The following is a 15,411-nucleotide window of genomic DNA, read 5'->3' as shown; positions in this document are numbered from 1 at the left end:
GGGGATGCCCGTCAAGTGGGGAATGACTGAACAAGATGTGGCATATGAATACAATGGAATACTATTGTATGATAAGAAATTATGAATTGGTATATTTCAGAAAAACCTGGACTGACATGAACTGATGCTGAGTGAAATGAGCAAAACCACGAGAACATTGTACATGATAACAGCAACATTGTAACAATAGACTTAGCTCTTCTCTTAGGATCCAAGGCAATTCCAAAAGACACATGATAGAAAAATGCTATCCACCTCCAGAGAAGAACTGTGGAGTCTGAATGCAGATCGAAGCACGCTATTTTCACTTCTTTTTTATTTGTTTGTTTGCTTTTTGTGTCTTTTCCCTTTTGTTCTGTTTCTTTTGGAAATATGTTTACATGAATTCACATGTATAGTCTATATCAGATTGTTTGCTGTCTTGAGGAGTATGGGGGTAAAGGAGAGAGAAAAAATTTGAAACTCATAATCTTATAAAAATGAATGTTTAAAACTATCTTTACATGTAATTGGAAAAAATAAAGTACTGCTTACAAAAAAAAGAATAAAGGTGGACAGGGAGGAAATAAGTATGCCAGCTTTTTTTTTTACAGAATATACTCTTGATAAAAATGTGTTTGAATATCTAAATTTAAGGCAATAGGGCCATTTATTAGAACTAGAAGAGACCTTTGGAGTTACACAATTCAACTCTCTCATTTTACATGTATTTCCTACCCCTATTTTTTTTCCAGCTGAAATTCCAGTCCTTAAAACACTAGCCAATGCTATCTGTTGGTTGCCAGTTCAGCTCATGGAAACCAGGAAGTCAATTGGGCATGATGACTCTGGGATTTGATACTTTGTGACATATGTGTGCCTATGTATGTGTGTGTGTGTGTATGTGTGTCTGTACGTCTGTGTGCATGTGCAGAAAGCCTAAAAGCCCTACAAGGGCCTTGGGGCTAAAAAAACATGCTTCAGGAAGCACTGCAATTTGTGTACAAATTGATTAATATACCCCTCCCTGAATTGTTTGTGAGTTCTTTTTCTTCCTAATAGTAAGAAAGATAAGAACTATGGGGCTATGGGCCCCTGGATGTGGGAATGTGCATCCGTTTCCCTATCTCCCACTCTTATATCTGTTAATGCAGGGCACTTCTGGTATTATTGTATTTACTGTTTCTTGATCTTAGGCCAACAGGTATCCAGGGAGGGTAATACCTTGGTAACTGGTGAGAACGACAAACACATTAAAAAGTTTCCATTAGCAACCATTGTCCATAGCAGCTCAGTCTTATGAGCCAACGCAGCATCTGAGTAACCTAATGACCCAGCCTTAGCAATGCACTCACGTCATCCCAGGAGACACAGCACCCACCAAGGAGATGGCTTCTTTCAGCCTGGGAGGGATTCCATTCCCATCCCTGAAAGAATGTCCCAAAGAAAACTTGATGAGACTTTTCAAAGGCAGAGAACTACTCCTAGGGCATTTATCCTTTGACCCCATGTTTTCTTCATGTTACCTCACTACTTTGTACTCTTTAAGTATAAACCTACCCCCTTGTATATAAGCATGAAGTATGACCCTGGGGTTGGGGGCAGGGATTGTTTTGTGTCTACTATTCTTACAAAAATTCTCAGTAAATGCCCTCATAAAAATTAATTGATGCCAAATGGTTGTTCAGCATTGGGGAATACATAGTTATTATTGCTGTTCATTTGTCCTTGGTTTTGAAGAACACCAAGGACATTAGGCCTTGACTTCCAAGTGAATTGTATTTAAGTAAGGCAGGGCTTTGCAAAGTCACTAGCCTCACTCTCTCCTCTGGAGCCATCTGGGTCCATCTATCTCCAGCAAGATATAGATAAGGACAACTGGAGATGGCCCCAGATGTGGTGATAGAAGCTAAGGTCTTTCTCAAGTCTCAGTTTGTCTGAGGTGACACCCATTTAGTGATTAAAAGTGGGTAAGAAAGGAGGGGGGAAATGACCTCTTTCACCTACTCAGAAAAAAAAAATCAATCTGAGAAGGGAAGTCCCTTAGACAGCTTATAAATGACAGTACAAAAAATCCCAGCCTATCAGGATTATCCATATAGCCCTGGGGAGAGAAGTAGCCATTGCTATAAATGAGAATGAGCTCACATGGCATGCCAAAACTGAAATAGACTCAGTGACAACTAAAGCCAGGTAACAGAGGCAGAATCAGAAGCTAGACGCTCTAAAATCAAAACCAGTACTCTTTATATTATACCACACTGCCTTTCTAGTAGGACCTCCCCCGACCTCAAGGCAGTGACACTCAGATGACATCCTCCAAAATGATTCCTGGACCCTGCTTATGCCTGGGATTTCAGATGGAATGTTGCTACAAGGCCAACTTTTCTTCAGCAGTCACAATAACAATTACATGCCCTGAAGCTATTTCCCATGCTCCTCAGATAGGCAGACTAGCACTATCTGTTGGGGAAACATGACTAGAATACAGACAGAACCAGACCTGTTTTTTGATATCCATACAGACATAGGTGTTCAGCAGCTTTGTTTCAGGGGCTTTTCTCAAACAAAAGAACACAGTAAGCTCTGAGGACTGAGTCATGGGTTGCTGAACTTTCCAAGCAAGAACAGTGGGTACACCTGAAAGAAGAAACCAGTTCACAATAGAAGCTCTGAATAGAGACTGTATCTCTCAAAAGCTGAGGTTCCAATGGCTCAGAACTTTGGACTTTGAAGTCAAGCTTGGCTCTTTCCCCAGGCGTATTGTTGCCATGCAAGAATGGACCCATTATGATAGAAATCTTATCTAGTAGCATTTCTTACACTGATGTGAATTTTTCAAAAATGAGCCATGTAATCAAAACAAGCCTTTTTGAATTCTTCAGAATCTAAGACGCTGGTGTAATGGAACTAAAAAGAAAAATACAACAAACAACTCCCCCTTGGAATTTCCCAGAGGTGCCTTTGGGGCAGAAAAGAGGATTTCCCTTTTGAGCCCTGTGGGATAGTGACATGTTGCCAAAAACCCACAGGTATTTGACATCATTATCCAATCTTTTTTTTTCCCTATTTAAATAAAGGCTTTTTTTTTTTTTTGGCAAAATACTGTTTTTCAGTCAGATATACAAATATACAGGTGAGCTGCAGTTTGATAAGGACAAAATTTTTATTTCAGAAGAAGAAATAGAATAATATGGTTGCCTTAGTACAATCTCTATCCAAGGATACTACTCTGTGCTCTTTTTGATCTTACTTGACTTGGGCATTAAAAAAAAAAGGCAAAAATACTTGTACCTGCTTAAATAGCAAATGGTACTCTGCCCTTATGCAGGGATGGTGGCCCTGTGTGAAAACAGCCAATCGATTTGAGGGGCAGCCAAGCCTAGAGAGTAATGGATGGGTATGTCTCAACCTCTTTAGTTTCATTTTTCTAGAAGTAGGTGGCACAGAATGGACAGCTTTTTAGCTCCATTACACCAGCCTCTTAGATTCTGAAGAATTCAAAAAGGCTTGTTTTGATTACATGGCTCATTTTTGAAAAATTCACATCAGTGTAAGAAATGCTACCAGATAAGATTTCTATCATAATGGGTCCATTCTTGACCCTGAGTCAAGAAAGTCTGAGTTTAAATCTGGCCTTAGACATTTACTAGCTTTGTGACCCTGGGCAGGGCACTTAACATCTGTCTCAGTTTCCCCAACTGTCAAATGAGGATGGTAATAAGTACCTACCTCACAGAATTCTTGTGAGTATCAAAATGAGATACTATTAGTAAAAAAAAAAAAGTGCTTAGTTTAGTGCAGTGTCTGGCACAAAGTAGGTTCTTTATAAATGATGTTTCTCTTTCCCCTAGTCTGACAATATGGTGCTTTTACTGCCCAAGTTGAAGGTTTTGTGTTTTAAATACTTTTAAAACTTAAAAGGAAAGTATAGATGTGAATTACTGTTGTTACTGTTATTAGTGACATTCAAGAAATTCAGAAAAGAATACCAGAGTTTCGAGGATACAGAGGATGTTGTTTGAGGACAACTGAAGAAACAGAAAAGAGGGATGAAGAAAAGGAAAAACTACAGTTTAATAGGTCTCCCAGCACGCAGATTTACTATCAGTTCATTGTTTCAACTAAGAGATTTTTTTTTCAATTATCATATGAAGGCAAAAAGGGAGGAAGGCAATAAAAATGTATTAATCACCTACCATGTTCCAGGTACTTGGTGCTTTACAAATATTATCCCATTCGATCTAAACAACAGGCAGGATGTCTTTTGAACTTCTGCAATTTCAACAACCAAATATTTTCACCGTATGGAAATCAAAGTCAGTTTGATCAACATCTATTCAGCATTGTTGTCGTTGTTCAGTTGACCAGTCATGTTTGACTCTTTGTGCCCCCATGGACTATATAGCGCATCAGGCCCTTTTATCCTTCACTGACTCTTAACATCTGTCTAAACTCATGTTCATTGTTTCCATGGCACTACCTATTCATCTCATCCTTTTTCTTTTTGCCTTCAGTCTTTTCCAACATTAGGGTCTTTTCCAATGAGTCTTGTCTTCTCATTACATAGTCAAAGTATTTAAGTTTCAGATTCAGTATATGACCTTTCAATAAACAGTCTGGATTAATTTTTTAATTAAGTCAAGTCGTTGACTTAACAGTATTGACTGACTTGATCTCATGTTGTCCAAGGGACTCTCAGAAGTCTTCTCCAGCACCACAGTTCAAAGGTGTTAATTCTGCAGAGCTCAGGTTCCTCATAGGCCAGCTCTCATAGCCATACAATGCTACTGGAAGAAGCATAGCTTTGACTATATGGACCTTTGTCAACAAGGCTATAAATGTTGCTCCTTGGCCCACATACAGGATCTTTAGGAGAAAAATAGAATAATCTGGCATTCCCATTTCCTTGAGAACTTGCCACCTTTTGTTGTAATCCACACAGTCAAAGGCTTTAATGTAGTCAATGCGGATTTTTCTTTTTCTGTCACTCTCTTGCTTCCTCCACCATCCAACAAAGATTCTCAATTTGTCTCAGTTTTTCTGCCTCTTCAAAAACTAGCCTGCTCTGCTGCTAATTCTCTGTTCACATATTGCTGAAGTCTCTCTTGTAGAATCTTAAGCATAACCTTTTTGGCATGTGAACAAGCACAATTGGTTGGCAATTTGAAGATTCTTTGGCATTGCCCTTCTTTAGAATTGGGATGTAAACTAATTTTTTTCCAATTCAGTGACCACTGTCGGGGTTTCTAAGTTTACTGGTATATTAAAAGGCATTTTAACAACATCATATTTTAGGATTTTAAATGACTCAGCTGGAACCCCATATCTAGTCTTATTGTTAATGATGCTTCCTAAGATCCAGTTGACTTCATTCTTCAGGATGTCTGGCTCTAGACCAACCTCTCCCTCCCCACCATATCATGGTTCTTGGTGATGTTAAGATTTTTCCTGTATAGTTCTTCTGTGTATTTGTGCCACTTCTTAATATCTTCTATTTCTGTTAAGTCCCTACCATTTTTTCCTTTGATCATACCCATTTTGGCATGAAACAGTCCTTTGATATCTCTAATTTCCTTGAAGAGATCTCTTGTCTTTCTCATTCTATTGCTTTCTTCTATTTCTTTGCATTTTTCATTTAAGGAAACCTTTTCATCTCTCCTTGCTATTCTCTTGAAGTCTTCATTTGGTTGAGAATATCTTTCCCTTTCTCCTTTACCATTCATTTTCTATCTCTCCTCAATTATTTGTAAATTTTGCTTTCTTTTCTTTCAAATATTTGTGTTGTTGCCCCTTGTACAGTGCTGCAAACCTCTGCCCATAGTTCTTCAGACATTCTGTCTACCAGATCTAATTCCTTAAACCTATCCATCACTTCTGCTTCACATTCATAAGGAGATGTTCTTTGGGTCATACCAATAGAGTATAATGGTTTCCCCTACTTTCTTCAATTTAAGTCTGAATGTTGCAATACGAAGCTCATGATCTGAGCCACAGTCAGCTCTGGGTCTTGTTTTGACTGATTGTATTACAGCTTCTCCATCTTTTTTTGCAAAATATATAATCAATCTGATTTTGATATTGACCATCTGGTGATATCCATGTATAGAGTCATCTTTTTCAAGTATTTGCTATGATGAGTGAGTTATCTTAACAAAACTCTGATCGTTTCTACCTTGCTTTTTGTAGTCCAAGGCCAAACTTGCTGGTTATTCAAATTATCTTTGGATTTTCTACTTTAGCATTCCAATCCCCTATCACGAATGTGATGTCTCTTTTGGGGGGGAGGGGGAGGGAGGGGATGTTGTTTCTAGAAGATATTGCAGGTCTTCATAGAATTGTTGAATTTTGTCCTGTTTAGCATCAGTGTTTGGGGCATAGATCTGCATTCCTGTGAGAGTGAATGGCTTGCCTTAAATTTGCACTGATATCATTGTACAAAAGACGCTGTCCTAGGTTTTATGAAGAATACAAAAGTAAGAAAATTCCACTATCCTCAAAGAGCTTTCAGTCTAGCAAGTCAATTTTTTTTTTTTTACAATTACTCAAGTATTTACTAAGTACCTACTGTGTCCCAGGTCACCAAAACACAAATTACAATACTAGGCTGAATTTGGAATATACACTGTGAGAAACGAAGAGTGAAAAAAAAAACTTTGGCTTCAAAGACAGAGGATCTGGGTTGTAACAGCACCCTTGACATATGTGTGACCTTTGGAAAATTATTTAATTTCTATTAGCCTCAGTTTTCTCATCTGCAAAATGAAGAGGTTAGGTTAGATGGCATCTGAGATCCCTTCAGTTTTTAGCTGTATAATTCTGCTATTCCATCCTCTATACCTGGAACCCATTTTCTCTACTAATCAAAATCAATTTGATTCAAAAAAGACTTGTTACTTACATCCTACCATGTACAAAGCCTTGGCTAGGTCTATAAGATACTCTTCTAGGCTATGGGGATACAAAGACAAATGCCCCCCAAAAACTTTGTATTCCATTGGTAGGGTAAAAAAGACAAGTTAGAAGATCTAAAGGGTACAGGGCATACCTCCTGCTCCACCAGTCAGGCTGATATGTATATCAATGGCAACCTTAGAAAGGAAAACAAGTCATAAAAATGAAACAGGAAAGTGCAGAAAAGAAGATAATGTCTTTGCCCTTGTAATGGGGAGACTTATAGTGCTCATGAACTTTTTCTTTCTCTCTGCCTTTCTTTCTTTTCTTTCGTATTTCCTTTCTTTCTGATTTTCTTCCTTTCTTTCTTCTTTGCTTTTGTTTCATTCTTTCTTTTAGAGTTTTCCGGCAGGAGTCATTTCCATTTCTCCCTCCTATACAGACTATCCAAAGCAACTCCCAGAGCTTCACTGAACCCTTGGGAAGGTTTTGAGTATAGTAGAGGTATAGAGACTCTCCAATCAAATAATGATCAACCACCACTTATTAAACATCTGCTATGTGTCAGGCACTGTGCTAATTGATGGGAATACAGAAAAAGTTAAAAAAAAAAAAAGTCCTCATCCTCAAGTTGCTCACAGTCTAATGGGCGAGTCTTGAAAATAATTTTTCTTGGTAACAAATTTGAGACTCTCTCTATTTCTTTCATTCTCCCTCTTCCCCACTCTCTTCCTCTCCTTCCATTTGTCTCCTTCTGTCTCCCACTCTCTATATTTGTCTTTCCCTTCTCCCTCCCATAAACAAACAGTCTGAACAATCCCCCTGTGAAACAAAGCAGTGCAGCTACATTCTACAGCAGGGATTTGAATTTGTTAATAGAGAAAAATTTTTATTGTTCTCTGGGGATTGCTAAATATTGCAATGTGTAGATAAACAACAACCTTTGTGGAATCTCCTCTGCCTCTTAAACAGACTGGGTTCTAATCTGTTTCACATGATTTACTGCAATGTTTCCTAGAGGAAGTGGGCAGGGGAGGGTAGAGTGGTGAATAGTTAATGAACTCTCAAATTCCTTTACAATCTTATGGTTCCATATTGCTACTTAACTCATTGTTTTATTTATGGAGTTCTGTCAAGGATCATATTACAAGGTTACATTATTTAATAGTGAAAGAAGGTGAAAAAAGGAGGAGAGAAAAGGGAAGAAAGATAATTTTCCTTCTCCAAGACACTTACATTTATGATCTCATTTCTTCTTGTCCTGAGAAAGGTTGAGCACTAGTTGGAAATTTAGCACAAAGTGGAAATGTGGACATTATTCAATTAATTTGATATGTAAAGGCAACTAAATTGAATCATGCAAGTCCACTGGGAATTTGGTTGTTTTGAATTATCTGAACAGTTCCGACTTTCAAAGTTAGATGAGTAGTATATAATATAGTGTTGGAGAAGCACAATAGAAACTTACTATATAATAATATATAACATAACACAAAACAGCACAAATTAAATAATATAATAAAATATTTTATTATAATAGAATCATTTAATATAATATACTTTATTTATATGGCTTTATTTTGGGGAATGGAAGCAAATAAGATTGACTGTTAATTGAGACTGGATTGTGGAGGATGCATAATGCCTAACAAATCATTTAGGAGTTAATTCGCTGGACAATGTAGAACTATTGGAGTGCTAGATTCATTTTTTTAAAGTTTTTTTGGAATCACATGATAAAAGCTAAAATTTAGGGAAATGATAATAATAAATAGCCACAACAATAAGTTCACATTAATAAAGCATTTTGCAGTTCACAAAGTGCTTGCCATATTATGACCCTATGAAGTAAGTAATACAAATTATAATGTCCCATTTTATGCCTCGGGAACTGAAGTTCAGAATCCAGTGAATTGCCCAAGATCATACAGAAAGTGGTCAGCAAATTTGGTAGCAACAGTCGAAGGCTTTAGGGCATTTAAAAAAAATCTATGTCCTCTCATAGCAATAAACAAAATGAGCAGTTAGATATTTCTATGTATTCATTATAGTTTATAATTTTTCTTGGCTAGCCCTATCCTTTGCACTGTTCACTTGAGTATAGAAAATCATCTATCCATCAATGTAAAGAGAACACAGCTGGAGGGGGAAACAAGAATAACAGCATGGCTCTCACAGATTAAATCAGAAGGAAATGTGTTTTTTTCACTTAAAAGCATTTGAGAGACAAAGTAGGCTTGTTTGGAGCACTGGAGATAATAAACAATTTTTGGTATGCTTAGAGGCCAGGCTTTCTTGGGCAGCCAATATTGGATTAACATTTATCCAGCCCTCTCTCTCCTCTTGAATGTGTGTGACTTGGTCACACTGGGATATGGTGACCTAAATTGCCAGCCAAGAGTCTAGGCAGAAATTATCTCAGAACTACTTACCATAAAAAAGTTGATTTCTATAGGATTCTGCTAAAATAGACACCATAGTTCAATTGGTGGAAAGTCAGAGGTAGTGAATGATTAGCATGCCATAAGACAAGTTCTGATACTAGGGCAAAGGTGACTTAGAAATGTCACACTTATTTGTTGCCCCTTCTAAAATATAGCATGAAGAACTTATGTCCAGAACATAATTTAAAGTTCACTCTTAGCAGGAAGGTATAGAGTGGCTTGATCACTTACTGAATTCTAGACACGGTATTTCTATTAAGACCATCTAAGATTATATTGAGAGAAATCATGGCTAGAGAGTTAAGTGAGTGAAGAAGACCAGGATTTAAGCTCTGCCTGTCAGATAATGAGTGAGTGAAACTGGGAAAAAATCAAATCTTTAACAATTAAGGTTAGAACCATAAATTTGTTGATCTTCATTGGCAGAGGGAATTTTCTCATTATCTAACAACACAAATATATCTTTCCCCTTCAATAGATTACATTAGGTTTTGTGGGTTTGGGGGAGACTAGATTTCCCTATCTTACCCAGGCTTGGAAGTTCCCCAGCCACTCTCAAAAGCTAGGCCACTACAATCTGGCACAGAAGGTTTGATCTATTTCATTTTTCTGACCTGGGCCAATTTGCCCTTTCCTTAGGCAGCCTGGTGGCTCTTGGGGACTCACCATATTGGTGTCCACTGGTGAGGACAACCGATTGACTTAGTTTATTGTAGCTCAGAACTCCAGCAGCAGATATTACGATCATGAGCCACCATGCCTGGATACTACATTAATTTTTCTTCCCATAATATTATTGTCATAAATTGAGTTTTCAGTGCACTAAAATTCTTGGGTCTTTGTCATATGAATTACTTTCTAGACATTTCTCATTCTCTCCCCCTTATCCAGGAATTATGCCACTGATTTTTAAGCCAAATGTGGGACTTTATGTTTAACAATATTAAATGCCATTTTGTTAGCTTTAGTCTCAAATTATGGCCAGTCAAAAAAAATTTGGAACATGATTCTATCAGCCCTTAACTCTCATTCTTGATTTTGTATCATCTGAAAATTTAATAAGCATATCAACTTTGCATTCAGTTGAATAACTGGTAAATATTTTGAGTAGAACATGACCATAAAAAAGAACCCTGTGTCTTTCCATTGAAGACCTCCCTGCAAGTTGATGCCAACCCATTAATCAACATTCTTTGGGTTAGGCCATTCATTTCAAAGCCATCTAACTGGAACTGTATGATAGTCTAATCCCCTTCTTTCCATCTTGCCCATAAGGATAGTATGAGAGACTTCTTCAGATGCTTTGCTATAATCCAGGTACACAATAGCCATAACATTCCCCTGATTTAATGGGTGAGCAACCCCGAAAAAAAAATTAGATTAATTTGTCATGACTCATCCTTGATGAATTCGTGCTGGTTCCTATCAATTACCTCTGTTCTTTTCCACAAACTGTTTCTTTAGTAATCCATTCTAAAACATTATGGGAATTAAGGTCAAAATTACTGATCTATAATTTGAAATATTTACCTTCTCCCCCTTTTGAACCAGGGCATGTATTGGCCTGCATTCAGTACTGCAAAATGTCTCCTATTCACAATGATTTTTCTTCAAAGATTATTAACAGTGGTTCAGGAATCACATGAAGGAGGCAGCCAGGTGGCTCACTAAAAAGAGTATTGGTTCTAGAGTCAGGAAGAACTCGGTTCAAATTTGACCTAGGCACTTATTAGCTGTGTGACCTCAGGCTAAGCACTTAACCTTGTTTGTTTCAGTTCCTTCATCTGTAAAATGAACTACAGAAGGAAATGACAAACCACCTTGCTTTGTCAAGAAAAACCTATGGACAGTATGGTCCAGGGGGTCTCAAACAGTTGGATATGACTGAACAACCATCACATCTGAAAACCATGTCATTGTCCTGGGATATTGTTTGCAAAGGTCAGATGACTTGAACTCATTGCTCTAGCTAAAACTGGAATCACCTGTTGGCCAGCCTTCCCGGGGAGGAGTGTCTTCTTAACTTAGCATGTTGGTTCTTAGAGGGCAGACACAGTCGATTACTCATGTTCCATTGGCATTTTCTTTGAGAACACAGCTCTTTATTATAAGAATGACAGGGAAGTTCTTACATGAAGTATAGACCTCCTGTTATAGACAGGCTCTCTGGTCATGGGTTTTTCCACATAATGTATTTTGAGACATAATTAAATATTCTACTTCATGTTAATGAACTAAACCTAAGTGATAGGGTAGAAAGAAAAGGAAACCTTATATGGTTTCCTCAATGTAAGGATAAAATGAAATAATAGTTGTAAAGAATTTTTCAAACATTAAAGCATTGTATGAATGTGAGCTATTATTACTATGATGTAGAGGATTTGTGGTAATAGTTCAGGCCACGAGAGTTTGAGACAAGGAGTCTAGATTTAGAAGGAATATATCACACTGAGGTGAGTATGCGAACCAGAGAAATACGCAACAAATTAAATTCAGCAAACATTTATTACATATGTACTACCAAGTATGTAAAGCACTATGCTAGATGTTGAGAAGAGAAGTTAACTAAGTAAAAGATCCTGACCTTAAAGAGTTTATAATCTAATAGGATGAAAAAAAAATACGGGAGAACAAAGGTAACAAACATTTATGAAGTGCCTACCATGTGCTAAGCATTTTATAGAGATTATTAAATTTCATCCTCACCATAGACCTATGAGATAAGTGCTATTATTATCTCCATTTTACAGTTAAGGAAACTGAAGTAGAGGTTAAGTGACTTGCCCAGGATCATACAGCTAGTAAATGTCTGAGATCAAATATGAACTCAGGTCTTCTTAACTCCAGGACAGTTGGGTGACACAGTGAATAGAGCGCTGGACCTGGATTCAGGAAGACATCTTCCAGAACTCTAATTTGGCCTCAAACACTTATTAGCTGTGTAACTCTGGGCAAGTCTTTTAACCCTATTTGCCTCAGTTTCCTTATCTATAAAATGAGCAAGAGAAGGAAATGGCAAACCATTCCAGTATCTTCCCAAAGGAGGTCATGAAGAGTCAGAAATGACTGAAACAACTGAGCAGCAGCTTCTTGACTCCAGACCCAGAGCTCCAAGCCACTGTAGCATCTAGATGTCTAGTAGATGAAAGAAGACTTAAAAATTATTAAAATGCAAAATAGATGATAGCAAATGTAGCTACTCCCATGACTTTCACTGTCATCTCTATGTGAATTCCTCTCAAATCTGTATCCTTTAATCAATGTCTTCACTGAGTATCAGTTTTCCATTTTCAATAGTCTATTGATTTTATATCCATGCCTTTACTTCATACTTCCTGACCCTCCTCCCAACTTCCCCATTTCCTACGACTTTTTTCCATCATCCTCTTAGTCTTCAATGCTGATGAGGGGTATGAACAAAGTGTTAAACCAGGTTGTTTCCATTTGTGGGGATACTCAGGGAAAGCATCATAGAGAAAGTGGTATTGGGGCAGGATCTTGATAGGATTCAACTGGTGGAGGTGTGAGGTCATTTTGGGGTGGGTTGTACATAAGAAAAGGGGCAGGAAACCAAAAGCTAAATGGGAGGGAATCTGTCAAGATGTCAGATGTCTCAGTAGACAACAGTTAAATGCCAGGAGTTCTGTTAGCATTAGATAGACAGTCAAGCTGAGCAGGAAAGCCTAGATTTTTATCTAGATTCTTTCCAACACAGAAATAAGGCAGCTATTATTATTCATTACAGAAGCTGAGTCAGGGTTTGGGGTGACCACTGAAGCTAGGTGCCAAAGATGCATTGTGGACAAATGAAGGATGGAGCACAGAGTAGAAACTGGGAAAGGGTAGTAGAGTAAAGAAGTTGCTACAAAGCTTGAGAGCAAAGTCAAAGGGCTAGGGGTGGGTTAGAATCTGAATGGGAAAGGCAATGCATATATTCAAAGATCCAAGAGTAACAAGCATGGATATAGCTGGAATATTTAGATCCTCCAAACAGATTTTACCAAGCATGGTAATTGACCTGAATTCTGTATGTTCCAGATCAGCATATCAGATGCCCACCTGTGGACATGCATGTGTTATGATCAGCCCATCTCCTTTTCTTTTCATACATTTTCTTCGTGATTTCCTTTTTTTCCCATTTCTTGCCCTTATTATGTAATACTGTATTACAAGTTATCTCTTTTTGTATCCTGTCTCTCCAAAGATCCATGAAGGCAATGACCATAATGTTTAGACTCTAGTTCTTTCAGCACTTTGTACATAATGAATGAATGAATAATTGCCCAGTTTTAACCTTGAGTTTCAACCTACTCCTGTAAAATTCATTATCTACAGTCCTTCAAGGTTTACAAAGTATTTTCCTCACAATAACCCAGTGAGGTGGTTAGTGCATGAATTATTATCCCCATTTTATAAACAAGTTATAAAGAGGTTGGATGAGTTGATCATCCAGACTTCAAATCCACCACTTTTGCCGCAGAACCATACTATCCCAGTCCCCAGTTCCATCTCGGTTGTACATCCTCACTATATTCACACATGTATAACAGACTGACTTGGATCTTTGAATATATGCATTGGATTTCTAATTTAGAAATTAATCCCTCCCCTCTTCTAGACCTGCAGCGTAGCTTGATGTCCTTGACCTTGACTTTAATCTCTGGCCTTATAGTAAATGCTCTATGCTTCTAGCCTTCCCCAAGTTCCACGTCATTCTCTTCTCTTCTTCCCTCTCCTTCACTTGCCTATAACTTAATGTTGACATCTACATGGAGTGCAAATCCCTGCCCTGATTAAGCTGCTTTAACAGAGTTTAATTATAACCTCAATTCTCTATTATATAGATGCAGCATTTGTACAAGGAGAAAAGGTTATTTAAATGTGAGTAGCACATCATTCACAACAATAAAAATACCTTTAGTAGGCATATGTTTCCCTCTATGACACCTTGGATCCTTAAACCAAGTTATTTCCATGGTGGTTGTATCTTTTAAAAGATCTCATACTATCTTAACATTTGTATACCTTGATAAAAGAAAGTTTTAAGATTATATTTCATTTTTTGCACAAACAAACCCAATGCAACCAAGATTAGTAGGGAAGCAGAAAACTGGGAAAGAATTTTTGCAACTAGTGTTGGTGATAAAGGCATCATTTCCAAAATATGTAGAGAACTGAATCAAATTCACAAGAATACAAGTCATTCCCCAATTGATAAATGGATACGCACATGCAGTTTTCAGAGGAAGGAATTAAAGCTATAGATAGTCACATGAAAAAATTCTTTGAATCACTATTGATTAGAAAGATGCACATCAAAACAGCTCTGAGGTGCCATATCACACCTATCAGGTTGGCTAACATGACAAAACAGGAAGATAATAAACGTTGGAGAATATGTGGGAGAGTTGGAACACTAATTCATTGTTGGTGGAGCTGTGAGCTCATCCAACCATTCTGGAGAGCAATTTTGAACCATGGCCAAAGAGCTACAAAAATGTGCATACCTTTTGACTCAGCAATTCCACTTCTAGGACTGTATTCTAAAGAGACCATCAAAATGGGAAAGGGTCCCACATGTACAAAATATTAATAACAGCTTTCTCTGTGGTGGTCAAAAACTGGGAATCAAGGGGATGTGCATTAATTCAGAAATGCACTGAACAAATTGTGGTATACGAATGTAATTGGAATACTATTGTGCTATAAGAAATGATGAACAAGAAGACTTCAGAGAGGTCTGGAAGGACCTATATGAACTGATGCTGAGTGAAAGGAGCAGAACTAGGAGAACTTTGTACACAGCAACAACCACAGTGTGCAAGGAATTTTTCTGGTAGACTTAGTCCTTCACAGCAATGCAAGGACCTAAAAAATTCCCAATGGACTCGAATCAAAACACCTTCCACATCCAGAGAAAAAACTATGGAATTGGATAGCAGAATGAAGTAGTCTATTTTCTCTTGTGTTATGCTTTGTTTTGTTCTGTTTTATGGTTTCTCCCATTCATTTTAATTCTCCTATGCAACATGACTAAGGTGAAAATGTATTTAATAGAAATGTATGTATAGAACCTATATAAGATTGCATACCA

The sequence above is a fragment of the Notamacropus eugenii genome, chromosome 5 (assembly GCF_028372415.1).
Source record: "Notamacropus eugenii isolate mMacEug1 chromosome 5, mMacEug1.pri_v2, whole genome shotgun sequence".
NCBI classification, from domain to species: Eukaryota; Metazoa; Chordata; class Mammalia; order Diprotodontia; family Macropodidae; genus Notamacropus; species Notamacropus eugenii.
This window is presented reverse-complemented; position numbering follows the sequence as displayed.